This window comes from Pimephales promelas, chromosome 15 (assembly GCF_988280905.1).
Source record: "Pimephales promelas chromosome 15, fPimPro1.hap1.1, whole genome shotgun sequence".
Taxonomy (NCBI): Eukaryota; Metazoa; Chordata; class Actinopteri; order Cypriniformes; family Leuciscidae; genus Pimephales; species Pimephales promelas.
The window spans coordinates 12,364,479-12,382,500 of NC_142783.1; the positions used below are offsets into that span (position 1 = coordinate 12,364,479).

Consider the following 18,022-nt stretch of genomic DNA (forward strand, 5'->3'; position numbering starts at 1 on the left):
CTTTTATTTAATCTAAAACTGCATTCATGTTTAATTTTAAAAAGGCTTTTTAAACCTGCTGAGTTATAAAGGCAAGAATACGCCTAGAACTGGCACTGACATTAAATGACAATACTAATACCATAGTACTCTGGTGTCGGGTAGATACTACTGTGTTCATGTACTCGTAAAACTACCCCGAAAGCACTTTAGAGGCCGTTCACATGTCGCGCGTGTTTTTTAATTATATAATTTTTGCGCGTGCTTATTCTTTCCAAAGCGCTTGCTCTCACGCGGCGTCTGTCGTTGCTATGCAACGCCAACGAGTTTTTATTATGAGCGCGCTTGCCTCGCGCCTATATTTGAAATTGCGTGTAATCGGCCTCCTATGGCAACGTGACATTAGTCTAATCCAAAATATTTCCATATGTGGCTCTTTCCTCCTTTCGTTTCAACAAGTGAATTCAGAGAGAGAGAGCCATATCAGCGTTATGAAGAGGACGCAACTGTGCACGTTTCAGACATCGCGTCTAGAACAGAACTGGACGAACCTGGTAGCCTATTCGGTACCTAGAAAAGCTGGTACCGTAACATTTTTTTTTTTTAGTACCGACTTGGTACCGAAGTACCGAGTTTTTTGACAACACTACCTTCTACCACATCTCTCAGGCCAACCGGAGACAATAGAAACCACAGATCATCTGCACACCAGACATTTCAACAGCTCTCCACACACTGACACAGACGCACAACATTTGCACTGTAAAGTATAGATGATACAGATTATGTTAAGTTTTTTTTTTTTTATAACACTGTTCTTGCTCCACCTTACAGTATTTATATTTTTGTCCATGGTCACTATAGTTTCTACCAGAATGCCATAGTTAATATTATAGGTATTGTTACTTTCATGTAATTTCAAACTTTTACAAACAGGTCATCTTTAATCTTCATGAAAGAGATCCATTATTCAATTTGTGGGCTAAAACTGTGGTCCTCTTCTCGAATTTATTTCAGCCAAGAAATATACAATATACTTGGGTTTTCAGGAGATTTCTTTCTCATTGATGCATGTTTTCTTTTTGTTCGTTTGAGTTAGAATTACTCTGGCGTTTTTAAATTCAGTGAGAACCCCCAAGTGAGTATTTTCCCTTCACAACGACATACTTTAATTGATCAAAAACAAGTATTATTGCTTCTGAGCCGCGGCAGCTCAAATAAATTATGCCACAGCAACAGAAATCCAATATGTAATAGGCTTAGTAAGGCGAGCCGTGTTGCTTATACAGTAGCTCTGATAAACGATGGCCCTTTCCAGAAGTGCCCTTTATTGTGCCTGATGCAGATTTGAACCTGTGAAGATGAAACAAGGCATCGTGGGAAGTGGAGTTTGACGTATTCCGCTGAGACCAAGGCAGGCTCGGAAATTTCCAGAGATCCAGTCTCTGCGTGTTCGGGAAGTCTTTGTAGCGTACGGAAACGCATTTGAGAAATATGCCGCACTGATTATATGCAGGCGCCGCTTGATGGATTGGTAAGGAACGGAGGCACGGGGGCTCTGGGATTACTGTCACACTGACTAAAGAGGATTTATTTATCACATTCACAAAAAGCCTCTTCTAATAGCTCATCATGGGGTGTATTTAGAACTATTAGTACAACCACCCTCGGCTTCTGATACACTACCTGCCAGTACGCATAACGCCAGATCTGCCTTATCTGTCATCAGTGCTTTCTCTATTTTTATGTCTCTTTTCTCGCACGCCGGCATTCTGTTCACGCTTTGACACTTTAGGTATGGCGTAAAGCCACTAAATAGATTTTCACCTTTTTATCCCTCTTTGAAAGCGTTCCAGCGAACAAAAGCACAATGCCAACACCATGACCACGCCAACATATTGGCATTAGATGCCCTCGCTGTCCATTAAAGCGGCGCATGCTTCAAAAGCCACAAAATTATTTAAATGGACCATATTCTGCTTTTGTTGCAGTTTATTTTTCCCACCAGAAGTCCACTTATTTTATTAGTCAAGGTTTCTTGCACCCGAAAATGGTCGTGATGTAGTTTTTCAAGACTATTTTCCTCCCACTCGTCGACCTTTAGAATTAAAGGCATGGGAAATTAAAATTTCGACATTTATTCTCTCACACTCATGTTGTTCCAAAACATATTCTTTTTGTGTGGAACACAAAAGTACATATTTTTTTGGCATGGTACCATATTGACCATGTCTTTTAATGCTAAAAATCTGCATAAAAGTCCATATGATGTGTGCTTTGTGTGAGGGTTGAGAAAAAAAAAAACGCGTTGTGATTTCTGAAAATCTTTCCCTCTGCTACTTTGAAGCTATTTTCTTCTGGAAACAAACTTGTTTGCATTATTTTCCTGTTACCTTTGTAAAGCTACTTTGAAACAATCTGTTAAAAGTGGTATATTAGTACTGTAAATGTGACTTTACTTGCTGTAGCTCTCAAATGTCATTTTCCTTAAACCTGTCATGACATTTTCGGTTTGAAAACCAATGGGCTTATCATCAGTAACATCAAACCTGTGCTCTAACAAATCCATTTTGCTAAAATACAGGTTTGGTCCTCACTTAAAGCCAGTGTTTGGCTTAGGAGAGGTGGAATGTAGTACATGAGTCATTTGTAATATTTTTATTGGGCTTTTTAAAAGATTCTTTTTTCAGCTTGACACTAAAGAGTATTGTAGTACATCTGTATGTAAATGACTATTATGATTGTCTAACTACTGTGTGCTGGCATAATTAACACTGTTGTTCATCTCGACTCGTCGATAATAAATAGGTGTTGATATGTACAACACTGTTCAAAAGATTGAGAGTATTTTATAATATTTTTAATATAAATCTATTCTGCTCACCAAGGTTGCATTTTAATCGTAGAGATGAAAAAATACAGTAAAACCGAGATATTTTGAAATTGTCAATTGTTTTCTATTTGACTATACTTTAAAATATACCATAATTTATCCCTATGATCACATGATCCTTCAGAAAACACTCTAATGTGATGATTGGAGGCTCAAGAAACATTTCTCATTATTATCAATGTTGAAAAGAGTTGTCAAGTCAAGTCAAGTCAAATATATTTATATAGCGCTTTTCATAATACAGATTGTATCAAAGCTGCTTCACAGTATCAATCAAAACAACTTAACGGTGCTTGTTTATTACTGGAAAAAGACATCCAAGTTTGGTAGAGCTGATCAATGGTATGATGGGTCATTTAATTTGAATATCCCCAACTGAGCAAGCCAAAGGCAACAGTGGCAAGGAACCGAAAATCTCTATCAAGTGACCCGATGGTGTCCTAAAACTCCATCAGGTGACCCAATGGAGAAAAAAAAAAAACCTTGTGAGAACCCAGGCTCAGTCGGGGGCCAGTTCTCGTCTGCCGTTTATGAAATAGAGGCCAAATTTACAGTAACTGTAAGATAAAAAATGTATATGAATGCCTGGATGAAGAGATGTGTCTTTAATCTAGTTTTAAACTGGGAGAGCGAGTCTGAGCAACGGACAATATCAGGAAGGCTAATATTAAGTTGTGCTGCTTAATATTTTTGTGAAAACCTTAAATTCTTTTCAGGATTCTTTGATTAATAGAAAGTGTAAAAGAACAACATTTAACGTCTAATCTATAGTTTTTAAATTGACTTTTGATCAACATGCACACTCTTAGAAAAAGGGGTTCATTGGGGTTCTATATATGAAGCATACTGTAGGTTTCTTTACTCAACTCCAACGGACCTTTTATGCTAAAAAGGTTCTACCATGACAAGAAAGAACCCTTTTGGCTCTTTATAGGCTATTATTTTTTAATATATGGCATTTTTCTGCAACATTTTGTAGTTGTAATTAAATTATTGTTTATTAAACTGTTGTAGTAACTTAATATCACATTTTAATCATGCTGATTTTTGGATGAGAAAAACTGAAATGGCACTCTTCTGTGATGTTGATTAACTACATAAAATGATATAAATATATTCACATTTTCTAACCCACATATCTTGATTTTTGTGATCATTCACATGCATTCATAAATACATTTTAGGGTCTTGATGTTTGTCAAAAATATGAAATATTTAATCCGGAAAGGACAAAACAAACGATAATGAATGAACCCAAAATGTTCCTTTTTCGTGGTTACAAAGAACCCTAAGTGTTCTTATTATTGAACCCTTAAAAGGATTCTGTATAGAACCTTTTAGGGGTTCCAAATACATAGTGCTGATAGTATAGAACCTTTTCTTCTAAGAGTGCATGGTTGACCAACATACTGACCAATTCTTGAACAGTCTTGTAAATGTCATTGGTCACAATCATGTCAATGCATGTTAATTTTGCAGATTACACTCTAAGAAATTCTTGGTTGTTTCAACCCAATTTTGGGTCAAATATGGACAAACCCAGCCATTGGGTTACATTTTTAAATTACATTTTTATCTCAATGTTTGAGTTTGTCCATATGTGACCCAAAATTGGGTTAAACAACCCAGCATTTTTTTTTAGAGTGTAGTTTACTTATATGGTCTGGGTTGGAGCTCTATGTTGTGAATGTTTTAGTAAGCGCATGATGTGTGTTTTGATGATATATCAGATAGTAAAGGCGAGTTAAAATATAGCTCACACATTTAAGAAGTCTTATTTCCACGTTTAGTCACACTCGATAAATACAAAACCTTTTGCTCTTATGTACACATTTTTTTTTTCCCCTTGAGAAAAGTAATTACCTGTTCACACCTATGAACGTGCAAATATAATGTTAACTTGCCTGCATTGTACAGTATATGTAATATATAGTTTGATTTTAATGAGACACTTTAGTCTTAAGTGATGCCGTATAACCGGTGCAGTGGCTGTCTGGTTTGGTCAATGTGAGATGTGCTTATGTATCTCAGGTTGATGAGTCTGCGGGTGAATTCCTGCAGGGTTATTTAGTTTAAGTGCTGTTTGATCCGGGAACGGCGAGCAGACTGAAATTGAGATAAATGGCTGTGTGTAGAGGGACAGCCACCTCTTTCCCAGCATGGGGCCGGTGAGGGGCCGCAGCGGGGCCAAGGGTCTGCCGCACACCTGTCTGTCCTAGTTACAGAGTCCAGCGCTCACAGAGATACCAGCTCTCCTCGATCAAGGTTTATTGGGACCTTTGGCCCCATAAACAGCAAGACATGCACAGCGATTGAGTCATGCACATTCATTACATGTACATACACATGCACATTTAGATATTCCATCTAGCCCTGTTTTCTCCTTTCAACACCTGATTGGACAAAACTAGGATTGGATTTAAACAATTGGAGCAGAGCATTGGAATAGCTTCAGAGTTAAAGAGTGTGAATGCCAAAGATTTAGATGCATTGGCTCGGTGTGTGAAGTCCTCTAATCATCTGAAGCAACTCTTTTATTGCCAGAAGGGATTCCCTAGTTTTGTAGAATAATGCATGTTTTTGTTCTTAAAGTCAACGTGAAACGACCCATTTTACTTGCATTTTGGGATATATTTTAGTTCAACTTTGCTTTTATTTGATCTGGAATTCATTGGATTTAGAAAAAGGGGCTGTTGTTATACTAGAATAGAGATAATTCTGAGTGATTTAGCAGTAGATGATCCCAGGAATCATATTTATTTGAGACTTCACCTATCGAGAATGTTGAAGGTCAAGATCACTCAAGAGTATCTCAACATTTCCCAATGGTTATGTTGCTTTTTATTTATTTATTTTTTATTGCTTTTTATTATTTATTTATTGCTATTTGCTATTATTGCTGTAGACATTAACTCGTATTAACTCTTTCCTTGACATTATCTTTTTCCCATTTCATAAAGCAACATTTTGAGCAAAAAGCTGAGAAAAAAGCTGACATTTGTCAAAGACTACGTCCTCCTCGGATTTAGAACGATAATTAAAACAGATCCAGTCCATCAACACCCCCAAAGCTTTAAAATGTTTAATTACCGAATAATTTATACAACGGGCAAGATTTCAGAAAGTATTTACCTACTTGCTAACATAATTTTCTCCACCTGTGTGGCCTTAGCGACATCAACTTCTTCACATTTTGAAAATTATACATTTTAACACAGTATAGACCAGATGCAAATAGAAAGCAAATAGAACCCATTATAATCAGTGATGCTGTCTACACTGTCTGCATAACGGAAAACAACACAAATTCCAGACGGTAAACTGATGCTGACGTACTTCAAGCGTCCATGCTACTGACACGAAGAACCAATGGATTTTCAACGTTCGCTTTGTTTTCGTAGAGTAATGAAAGATTATAAGGGTAAAGGAACTAAATAGGGTCATTCATGTTGACTTTTAAAGCAAAATTAGAGTTCAGTGGATTTCAGTTGACGCCTAATAGCTTTGAGGTCATCTGTATGCTAGTATTCTCCTTTTTGTGAATTGTGAGAGATGAGAGATTCATAAACAGATGGTGGTTATATTGCATCTGACATTAAATTAATTGCTCAGAGGTTGTTTTTTTTTCTTCAAGTAATGCTTTTTAACATTGCCAAATAATCATTCTCTCTTTGTCCCATAATGTGCATGTTTTGCAATGCTGTCAGGACTGTGGCATATGCCACACTTTAGCTTTGTGCTGACATTCAAATAATAACATTATTTTGCAGTTATGTATACGTTTAACCAACTAGTTACCAATAGAAACATATCTTTTAAAGAAACTACAGGTTTAAAGAACCTCCTGTCTCTGAAGAGATTTCTTTCAAAACTTTCAAATGCAGGTTGGTATAAAAACATTTTCAGCTGTACTTTAGGACACAATTAAAGTTAGTGCATTTGAATGAGCCTACATTAATAATCCCTATGCAGTGCTCTTTAATGGTTTGGCTGTGAAAAAAAAATTGCTAATAAGTGAGATAAATGAGGCTGTTCATCAAAAAAAGGAAAAAAAGAAAGCATCAAATATGACACTTTTATTTTGATTGCTCATGTCAACCAAAAAACATGTTCTGATAAAGCTGTAGTTATTTACAGAGTGACATTTGATGGATGAAATGGGTCAGTCTGACGTCCTGTGCACATCAGCCTTTGTTTATATAAAGGAAATCAGTTTGCCGTTCATATTTGGGCCATCAGCATATAAAAACAAGTATTACTAAACAGAAATTGTATAGTTAACTAAACTGAAAATTTGCACCAGAAAGCTTGCATTCACAAAACTAGTGGGTAAGGTGTACTAGTGGTTGCCAGGTGTTCTGAGAGTTTTAGCACATTTCTATAGAAACACTTTAGTTTAGGGTCCAATTCTCTCTATTAAATAGTTGATTATTAACATTGCATATTACTAGGATCTTGGCTGTTTATTAGTACTTATAAAGCACATATTAATGCCTTATTCTGCATGACCATATTTTACATCTCTCAATCCTACCCAATACCTAAATCTACAACTAACTACCTTGCTATTTATAATATTGATATGTTTTGAGGCAAAAGTGATACACTGTAAAAAAATATTTTCAAGATTTGTCATCACAACATATTTTCTTTTGTCAAATCAACTTTATAATAATCTATTTAGTTGAGATAACTTATTATTTTGAGTTTCTGATGGTTAAATTAATCTACTTCATTGTATTAACTCACTTTTTCCAGTTCAATCAACTTAAAATTTTAAGGCAACCCAGGTTACTTGCTTTTTTAAGTTAAACCAACAATATTTTTTTTTACAGTCTAGTAATCACAACATTTTTTCTTTTGTCAAATCAACTTAAATAATTTATTTAGTTCAGATAACATATAATTTTGAGTTTCTGATGGTTAAATTAATCTCCTTCATTGTATTAACTCACTTTTTCCAGTTCAATGAACTTAAAATTTTAAGGCAACCAGGTTACTTACTTTTTAAAATTAAACCATCAATATTTTTTACAGTGTAGTTCATAGTGAGAATTGTAGCCTAAACTAAAGTGTGACCAAATACACATTATATACTGTATAAACACAAGATGTATGTTTTGTTTTCCATTTGAATTATTATGAAGAAAAGTCTGAATAGGTAATATTTGAAATACCATTCAAATACCACTAATCATTTTCGGTCTCCGGTTGCTTTAATTTCCTCATTTTTTGACAGTTAAACTCTGGTTTACATTTATAAAAAAAAAAACAAGTAAATCCTGTCGTTTTAGAGCTTGGTTTCAATCCCGACCAGCGGCAGAAAGTTGCTGTTGTCCGGGGCATAAATGAAGCTATCCATTAGAGAGAGAGAGAGAGAGAGAGTCCTGTGGACTGCTGGTTAATGTAATGTGTGGCAGGTGGCCTGCTTTGCCTGAGGAAGATCTGTAGGGCATGACAGCTCAGAAAAGGCATAAATCCCCCTCTCTCTTATCTCCAGCCACATTTAGTTGCCATGGGGATCTTATTTATGCAGCTGGAAACTTCCATACTTCAGGTGAGATGCAAACATTTGAGCTGCTGCCGTTCCTGTCGGCCCCCGTCGCCGTCGCTCCAGCTGCATTTGGTGCTGAAATACATGACAGAGGGATGTCTGTACCTGCCGCAGTGGTCTGAAGACCTGTCTGTTGTAACCGAGGGGAAGTAAAAGTACCTGCTTATTGTGTCTAGAAGTGGATATAACACGGTCAGTTGAAGTATTTGTGTGATGATGCTGTCCGGAGCGCTTTGTGTGGTGTTCTGTAGTGCAAACGTAATAAAGGTTGAGGGATTTAAAGGGCCTGAGGAGAAGAGTTGAAAAAAGATGGAAATTTATTTAACCCTGTGTACATTTCTTTAGTTTTTTGTGTACTATTCATTCATGCTGAATTAAATTGCATAATATAACTTCTCTTTTTGCTGATGTAACTACGGCTGTGCGCTTTTTGAAAAAAAAAAATGTGAATGGTGCTTGTGAATCAGTTTGCGGTTAGCAAAAAAGTGGTCGTTAGCACGTTGCTATGTGGTTGCTAGGGCTTCACTAGGTTATTGTTGATGGTTGTTTATTGGTTAAACTCAAATGAACCCACCATTTTTCCTCATTCAATGTAAGTCTGTGGCTGCATCTGAAATTGCTTCTGAGTATGTACTTATTTTAAATACGTAATTACTTCATGGCCGCTAAAAAGTATGTTCTAAATAATATTAGTGTGTGTTGTATGAATGTAATCTGGACGGTTACGCTTCCTTTTCACAGTACAGTACTTACAGTGTACTTACCTAGAAAGTACTGGCTAATATAAGGTAAGTACATGGAATAGGGGTAGGTTTAGGGGTAGGTTCAGGGTTAGTACTACTGTAGTTATTACCCAGTAATTGTAGTTACTAAAATAAGTACATAGTATTTACGTGGGTAACTGGACTGTAAAGGGAAGCGTTACCATCTGGACATACATTCGGCATGCTGTCATTATCATGTGACCTACCAGCCATTCACAAATCCTCTCCCGTGGCCTCATGGGACATTAAAGTGTCCTTTAGATGCACACTTCAGAATCCCTCTGTAAGTAGTAGACCACCCAGGTACTTTTTGCCTACTTTTTAATGAGTACTGTTAATTCGGACGTACTACCTTTGTCACATTCTGTTTTTCACCAACCTGAAAAAAAAGGGGCCAGGATGTAAATAAATAAATAAATGATCACTTTAATATGTTCGAATTCAGTAACAGAGATTATTGTTAGGATCATAGCCCAATAATTCCCAATGGCTACAATTAAATTAGTTTGTCATCACTACATTATGAACTTAAATGCATATTCCACTTTATGTTGGCATTTGTTGAAATAATGTGTATAAACAGTGCTGTTTTTCACTCAGGTTTGAATGTGTTGACAGTCCAGAAGCACACAGTATACTGTATGTTGACACAGACTCACTCTTCATTTGGACAGATCATGCTTCATTTTTCGGCGTGTGAATGTTGATGCTGTGCTGTTAACCAGGTTGAGGGCTGTGTGAGTATTTTACAGGCTGCTTTATAACCCTTCCAGCTGTGTACCGGACTCAGTCACTTAACCCCTGTCTAAGGAGGCAGCGTTAGCATTAGCCAAATGGACACGGCACAATAGCAGCGTGGTGCTAACAGCGCTCTCTTGTGCTGGCCTAAGGTGCTAATGGGCCTGAATATGGATCACATTAGCTGGCAATGTCAGCAACTTTAAAACAGGTTGTTAAGTACATTTGTATTGATTTGTGATGGCTGTATTTATTACATTAGCCAGCCATATCAGAGTTCAGGTCACTCCTCCAGTGAAGTTTGGGAGAATGTTTTTCAATGCGGCTTGAATTTATCGGTGCATGTGAGTGAAGATTGTGCAGTACTTTAAAAGTCCGGAAACCACTTTAACACAAAGTACACAAACTAGTAACATCATCAAATGCGTTGGTAATACTGATGCGTGTGTGCTTTTGTTTTCCTTACAAAAGTGATGTCAGTTCTCGGATGATGATGTCATTTAGTTTCAATCAGTTACAAAAGACTAACAATAATTTGACACCGGAAATCTCTTCAATTTGATTATCAATTAAATCAATTCCTATCTGGAATATTTATTATTAAAATACCAGTTTTTCATATAAGTGTAGCATAGCATGACAAAACCGACAGCATTTTATTTAACCCCTTAACTGTCATCCCTGCTTTTTGAGAATGGGGGTTAAAATGCTCTATTCACACTTAAATGGTTGTAATTTAAGATTGCTTTGAAATATATACCCAAGTTTGGTTGTTTTAAAGAAAACACTCAGCAGATTATTGCTGAAGTGACAACACTTCAAAAACTGAAAGTATGAAAAAGTTATGGAAGTTTAAATTCACAGTAAATCAAATATACTGTACTATATATTTTTTATTTTATATAAAATATATATTTCACAAAATACGTTTTACTCTAAAATTACTATAAAATCAAAGCCATAAATCTAACCAAGTTGTGTTCCAAATTTGAAGTTGATATCACAAAAATTGAAGTTCCCATGAGATTTTGTTTAGGCGTAGTACCAAAAATAGCCACCGGGTGCCATTGAATTCCATTGAATTTAGTTGTATACATTCTGCCTTAACAAATTAACACATTTCTGTCCAAATATCAATTTTGTCCCAAAATTTGGAACCTTGAGACTCAGACCTTTCTGACAATATGTGTTTTGTCAAGATTAGAAAAGGTTTTGATCATAAATTATGAAATATAATGATGCCCAAAAGGGGAGGAGCCTGACAAATATGTACCATTTCTAATGGTAACGCAACATCCAATTCAGGATGAATTTTGAGTTTATAAGCTTTCAAATGATACCTAATTTATGATAACTACTAAAATATGTGATATAATAAAAAAGGCGATAAAAAAATATTATATTTTAGAGGATAATATTATATTATAATTTTTAGAGGATAGTCGTATTGTGTTGAATACTCTATAGTATATCAGAATACACAGAATCATGGAGACATGAATATTTACTGCATAGTTGGATAGGAATCTTATGTGCTCTAACGTGTTGTTTTTCTTGTATTAACCCTTTTATTTAAGTGCATGTTGAGGGCAGGTGGTGTTGAAATGATGCACACTTGTTCAGAGCGATACGTTTTGAACATTGCATGAGGGTACTTGCAGTATATATTACTTTGTTGCAAGGTTTTCTTTTTGATGTTATATATTTTTTCTCCTTTTTCTGACCTACTTTTCTTTCTTTTTTTTTAAATCCAGATTCTCCTTTTTTAAAGGTGCCTAGCATTCAATTATTTAACTGCTTTCTTTTCATTTTTTTTCATCTACCTGTTTCTTTGTCTCTGCGCATGTGTAAATAATAAATGTTATAGATTTCCCGGAGAGGAGAGGAGGGTGGTAGAGGAGTACGGGGGAGTTGCAGGAGGTGGACGAAACGTTGCTTGCTTTCTCTTGGTGTTTCTGAACCGGAGGACTTTGCTGAGAAACCTTGACCTTGTCTGCACTCTGTCTACCTGGCTCTCCGCTATCTCCTTGAGATCCAGGTGACAGCTTTTTGAAGTGCAGGTTGCTCACTAATGCAGATGTTGCACAGAAAATGTGAAGGGGTTTTGATCCCACCCCTGCCCTCCTCATGCGACTCCCATGGTCTCGATATCATGGTCCAATGACACTGGCATTGAAGTTAACGGAATATTTCAAGTCTTGAGATCGAAAGGCCTCGTGTGAGATTTCTGAATTAAATGCACTCTCTTTGCTTGTTTTTATGTTAGATTTATAAGTGTTTTTCACTTAAAATCTGCATATTAAAGCAAAGCATTGCATAAAGCGATGTATTCATTAAAATAGAAAATAGTGCGTGTTTGAAATTGGCCTCTCTTGTTATGCTCGGCAAATTTGTTTCGAATTCACTGTAGTGCTGCTACACAAATTCCATATTTTTTTTTTTTGGTTTGCCTTCAGATTTCTCTGAAGCAGAAATCAATTGGTTCCACCGTGCATATTTGGGAGTTGGAACAGAGAGCGTGTGGTTAGGTAGAAATGCACCTCATCTGAGACAGAAACACTTATCAGGACGAGCAGAGTCTCAGGACCCGCTGTGCTCAAACCTCCCTCCTGAGCCAGATTTCTGCGGACAAACAAACACGGTGAACTACTCGCAACAAGGATTTCATCTCTCGCTTTTTTATTCTTGCTTAGTGAACTTAGCAGGAGCTGTAAACACACAAAGCAACCGGGTGCATGTTCAGCCTGATGGGAGCTGCTTTTGTGTGCTTAATATGTTATTGTACCTGAACAGATTTTGTGGCCTTTGGACTTGTCAAGGGACGATATAGCTGGGAATTCACTGTGGTGCAGTTTAGGCTAATTGCATTGTGATGTCGTAACTAGCATCTAGTTAGCTAGACTGTTTTAGCCTCTTTTTAGATTAGATGATTAGCTTGTATACTAGCTAAACTGGTTAGAGATGTTTTTTTAGCAGGGTGCACACCTTAAACACCATAATAAAACATATTTTCAGTCAGTGACGGGTGCTTGTAAGGGTTATATTTAGCAATTAGCTTAGCATACCTAAGTTACACATGTTCTTACAAATGTAGTTAAACCATCATTCAGTGTTTAAAGCTTATTCTTGTAATCTTATGTGAAATCTTTTCATAATAAATAGAACATATTATCGATAGATGTTGCATTTTGCATCGTATAGCACGCTTAGCATTTTAGCTTAGCATTTTCCATAACAAACACTATAAACTTACTGCTTGGAGAAAAAACACTCTCCGTGTATTGTCGTCATCGTATGTTTATTGGCTATATGTTCCACTAGACTGATTTTTCCCTCCTGCTTAGCCGTCTTGAGAAACACCCAAAATTAATTTCTCCCCATCCGACATGGAGGAGGCCCGGAGAACTTTTAATTGAATGTTTTCTTTTTCTTTCATTAGAAAAATTAAGATCAAAGTCAAATTAAGTTCATCCAGGTCCATGTAATCTGTAATTTGGAAGCCTGGAGCAACAACACTCTTTGAGTGTGGCGTTGCAGCCTTCTTTAGATGTGGACGGTGGTAATTACCCAGCTGTTGCTGAGCTATGATTGACACGTGTATTTGGCACAGACCATGTGCACTATTCATGAGCCGCATACAAGCGATAATTAATTGATTCATATGCCTGTAAGCTTTTTCTAAAATATTAACAAGATAAGATTAAAAAGGCATGGAGTCGTCTGAGCAGGGCGGTTCTGACCGTGGCGTTGGCTGTGAGTCTATTACCTGGAGGAATGCTCAGTTTGTCTGTTGTTTCGTGAGATAAAGTAACTCCCGCCGCTGCACGGTTACTTACCTGCATGTAAAAATGAAATGCGTTTTAGGTGTAAAAAGGAACGTTTTCGACACTTATTTATTGCGCCTTTGCTGGTGCAAGGGTTGTTTTGTATATATCATAAATTATACTGTATATATGCATTTATTATAGCTGACAAAGTGCTACTGGATTTGCGGTAAAACCATGTTGCATTAGAGCCTGCTAATGACTGAAATTTACTTTCCTAATACTTTTTATGGTCTTGTTGTGAATGATTCATTGATCCATGCTGTTATTTTAAAGAAAAAAGTCTTTATAAAGAGAATTGTGTCTCATTAATGAAGTAAAATAGGCTATAAATGCCATCTCACAATATAAAACAGAGTATTCAGTGGTAAATAATGAAGGGTGGGACTTGATCTTATTACTGGTTTGATTGAAAAAAAAAAAAAAAAAAAAAAAAAGCTATTGGTTAATATTTATTTTTCCCTGCTCTCTTGATGTTGTTTCATTAGCAGTTAAAAATCTTTTTTTTTTACATTAATATTATTTTATTTTATTTTTCATCTACAGAATATATATTTTATTATTATTATTTTAAGTTTAGTTATTTAGTTTACACTGTATATACCTTACATCATTTGTTTCCCCCTATAAGTCACTGTACTATGATAGTTATTAATATTTTAAATGTGCTTTTATTTGTTTATATTTTATTTTAGTTGCATTTTTAGTAGAGCTGTCAAACGAATAATCGCATCCAAAATAAAAGTTTGTGTTTACATAATATATGTGGGTATATATATATATATATATATACACACACATGTATATTTAAGAAAATAATATTATTTATATATAAAATATTTATATTTATATATAATATATATAAATCTATAGGCTATACAGTACTGTATATACATGAAAATATTTCTTAAATATTTCTTAAGCATGTGTGTACGGAGCCCCTCTAGTCCCACTTTGGTAAAAAAAAATTAATTATAACTATCTTGTGGCCTCAAGATAGTAACTCGTGGCCTCAAGATAGTAACTCATGGCCACAAGATAGTAACTCGTGGCCACAAGATAGTAACTCGTGGCCTCAAGATAGTAACTCGTGGCCACAAGATAGTAACTCGTGGCCACAAGATAGTAACTCGTGGCCTCAAGATAGTAACTCGTGGCCACAAGATAGTAACTCATGGCCACAAGATACTAACTCGTGGCCACAAGATAGTAACTCGTGGCCACAAGATAGTAACTCGTGGCCACAAGATACTAACTCGTGGCCACAAGATAGTAACTCGTGGCCTCAAGATAGTAACTCGTGGCCTCAAGATAGTAACTCGTGGCCACAAGATAGTAACTCGTGGCCACAAGATAGTAACTCGTGGCCTCAAGATAGTAACTCGTGGCCTCAAGATAGTAACTCGTGGCCTCGAGATAGTAACTCGTGGCCTCAAGATACTAACTCGTGGCCTCAAGATAGTAACTCGTGGCCTCAAGATAGTAACTCGTGGCCTCGAGATAGTAACTCGTGGCCTCAAGATACTAACTCGTGGCCTCAAGATAGTAACTCGTGGCCTCGAGATAGTAACTCGTGGCCTCAAGATAGTAACTCGTGGCCTCAAGATAGTAACTCGTGGCCTCGAGATAGTAACTCGTGGCCTCGAGATAGTAACTCGTGGCCTCAAGATACTAACTCGTGGCCACAAGATAGTAACTCGTGGCCACAAGATAGTAACTCGTGGCCACAAGATAGTAACTCGTGGCCTCAAGATAGTAACTCGTGGCCTCGAGATAGTAACTCGTGGCCACAAGATAGTAACTCGTGGCCTCAAGATACTAACTCTATCTTGAGGCCACGAGTTACTATCTTGTGGCCACGAATTACTATCTTGAGGCCACAAGATAGTTATAATTAATTTTTTTTTTACCAAAGTGGGATTAGGGGGCTCCGTATGTGTGTGTATTTATATATATATATATATATATATATATATATATAATAATTATACACAGTGCACCCACATATATTATGTAAACACAACTTTTATTTTGGATGCAATTAATCGCGATTAATCGTTTGACGCCACTAATTTTTAGTTTGTGCTTTTGTCATTTTTTATGTTTGTTTGTTTTTTATGTTTAGATGAATATATTTAGATTTCTGTATTAGTTTTAGGTTATTTATTTCCAGTTAGTTATTTTAAGTGCTTTAGTGTTTTTAATAGTTATAGTTAATGATAATAAACCTGATAAAAAGTCCGATTTTACAGATGTAGAATGCACACGGATGTCAATCCCAGGACCATCTCTTCTCTCTCCATCTTTGTCTATGCTTCGACGTCACACATACAGGACAGGTATTGCTTATTAAAGTCTGTTCTCCAAATGCCTATGAATTAGCCCCAGATCGCAGTCCCTTTACACACACAGAAGCAAGCGCGCTCACTCGCTCGGCAGCCAGTTCCTCCCATCTATCAGATGAAATCAGGGTGAGAGAGCTGTGTGAAGCTGGCAGCTCCTGACAGGTAGTCACCTTGCAGGTCTCGCTGCTTGTGTCATGAATAAACATGGCTGCTAGTGGCGTACTGCTTGGAAAAGCACGCTGGCTCGGGTAATGGCCTCTCAAGCCGCCAGAGTGAGAGCCGCCGCTCCACTGCTATTACGGGCCGTGCCAAAGAGCCCCGACTTAGAAACATCCACGCAGGCGATGTTTATTAAAGCCAGCGAGCGCGCAGACACATGCAAATACACAAACACATCGTCTGCGGCCTGAGGTGGAGGGTCTCTATTTTCTGCCTGTCGTCAAACTGTTGCGCTCTCTTTACCGTGCATGAAAGAGCAAACAGCAGTTCTAGAGCTGTTATTAGATTAGCATATGACATACACAAGGAAACAGTGGACGCATAGTTCAGGCTGAGTGGATGACGCATTTAACGACGCAAACAAAAAACGACAGACGGAAGAATACTCAGTTTGATCAACTTAAATGGGAAATAGGCCCATGCCATTTTTTTTTATATATATATATAAAAATACTCCAATCCCAGATTAATATGTACAGGTTTCTGGCAGTTTTAAAACATACATGTATTGTTTTGAACATCCTGACCAGAAATATGGAAGTTGGTGTGAGTTTTGGAAGGTGAGTTTTATTAGTGATTATTTTAGAAATTCTGTTGACTGCTGCAGAAATTACAGACTTAAAAGTCTCAATGTAACGGAAGTAGCGACAGATATATATATATTTTTTTTCATATTGTTATATACCGCAGATTGGAACGTAATATTGAAAAGAAAACATTTTAGAGCAGGGACTTGTTTCAATCCCTCGGTTTTTGATTGGATGAAGGCAGATCGATTATAAAAAAGAAGTGGGGTCTATACGGGCGAAATGAACAAGACATCCAGCATATGCCACCAAAGAGAAGTCATTTTATCAGAACTTATGATATTTTGATGAAAAATGATCAGAATTAAACATGCATACAGTATATGAATTTTTCACAAAAAGACCAATTACATGAATTTATAAAATAAATAAGATGAATTTCCATTTTATGCTGACTTTAAAGTCCAAGATTGTTTTTTTTTTCTTTTTTTTTCTTTTTTTTTTGTAGAAATTTGTGCAAAGGTGTTTTGTTGCTGAAAAGATGCGTGTGCACAACAATATATTGACATTTTGAACAGAATGTATTGTTGTAATACTCTACTCTGATATTACAGTACATATTAGTGTTGATTTCATGAGATTGTGATCAGTGAAGAATATATTATTTTAGGTTTTATTTTCAATCATAGTTAATGTAATTTTCATCATTTCAAGAATGTTTGATTTTAATCGCGTATTTTAAGAATGTTTTTGTCAAGCAAATACTGTCTTCCTCTTTAAAAGTCTCTGTGGGTACGTTTTGGATGCAAAACTGCGTTGGCATTCTTTTACCAAACAGTAAAAAGTAATACACAGGCAAATCTTTAAAAAATATGCTAAATATTGTTGGTGCAATTTCTGTGGTAGAGTAGAAAAAGTAAATTATCCCCACCCTGACAGCATGAATTGATGTATATGAGATGTTGAATGCAGTCAGCTATGTCAAAATATTATTTTTTCATGCACTGGCTGTTTGCTTTTGCTTTTGCGTTCGAATGACTGTTTGGGGTGATGTAATTATCTGTCAATCTCAGTCAGTAAATCACTATGTAAACAGGCGAAGTGGGGCCAGAATGAGACAGAGGTTTGGCAAATCAGCTTTGGAATGAGGTGGACGCAGTGGGTCACTCGTTTTTATTT

The 18,022-nt window shown here is 36.4% G+C and overlaps 1 protein-coding gene across 5 annotated transcripts in view; it reads left to right on the plus strand.

Moving 5' to 3' along the window:
- The window catches only part of npas3 (neuronal PAS domain protein 3), a 385,360-nt gene that overhangs the window by 85,071 nt on the left and 282,267 nt on the right, over positions 1-18,022 (plus strand). The window lies entirely within an intron of this gene.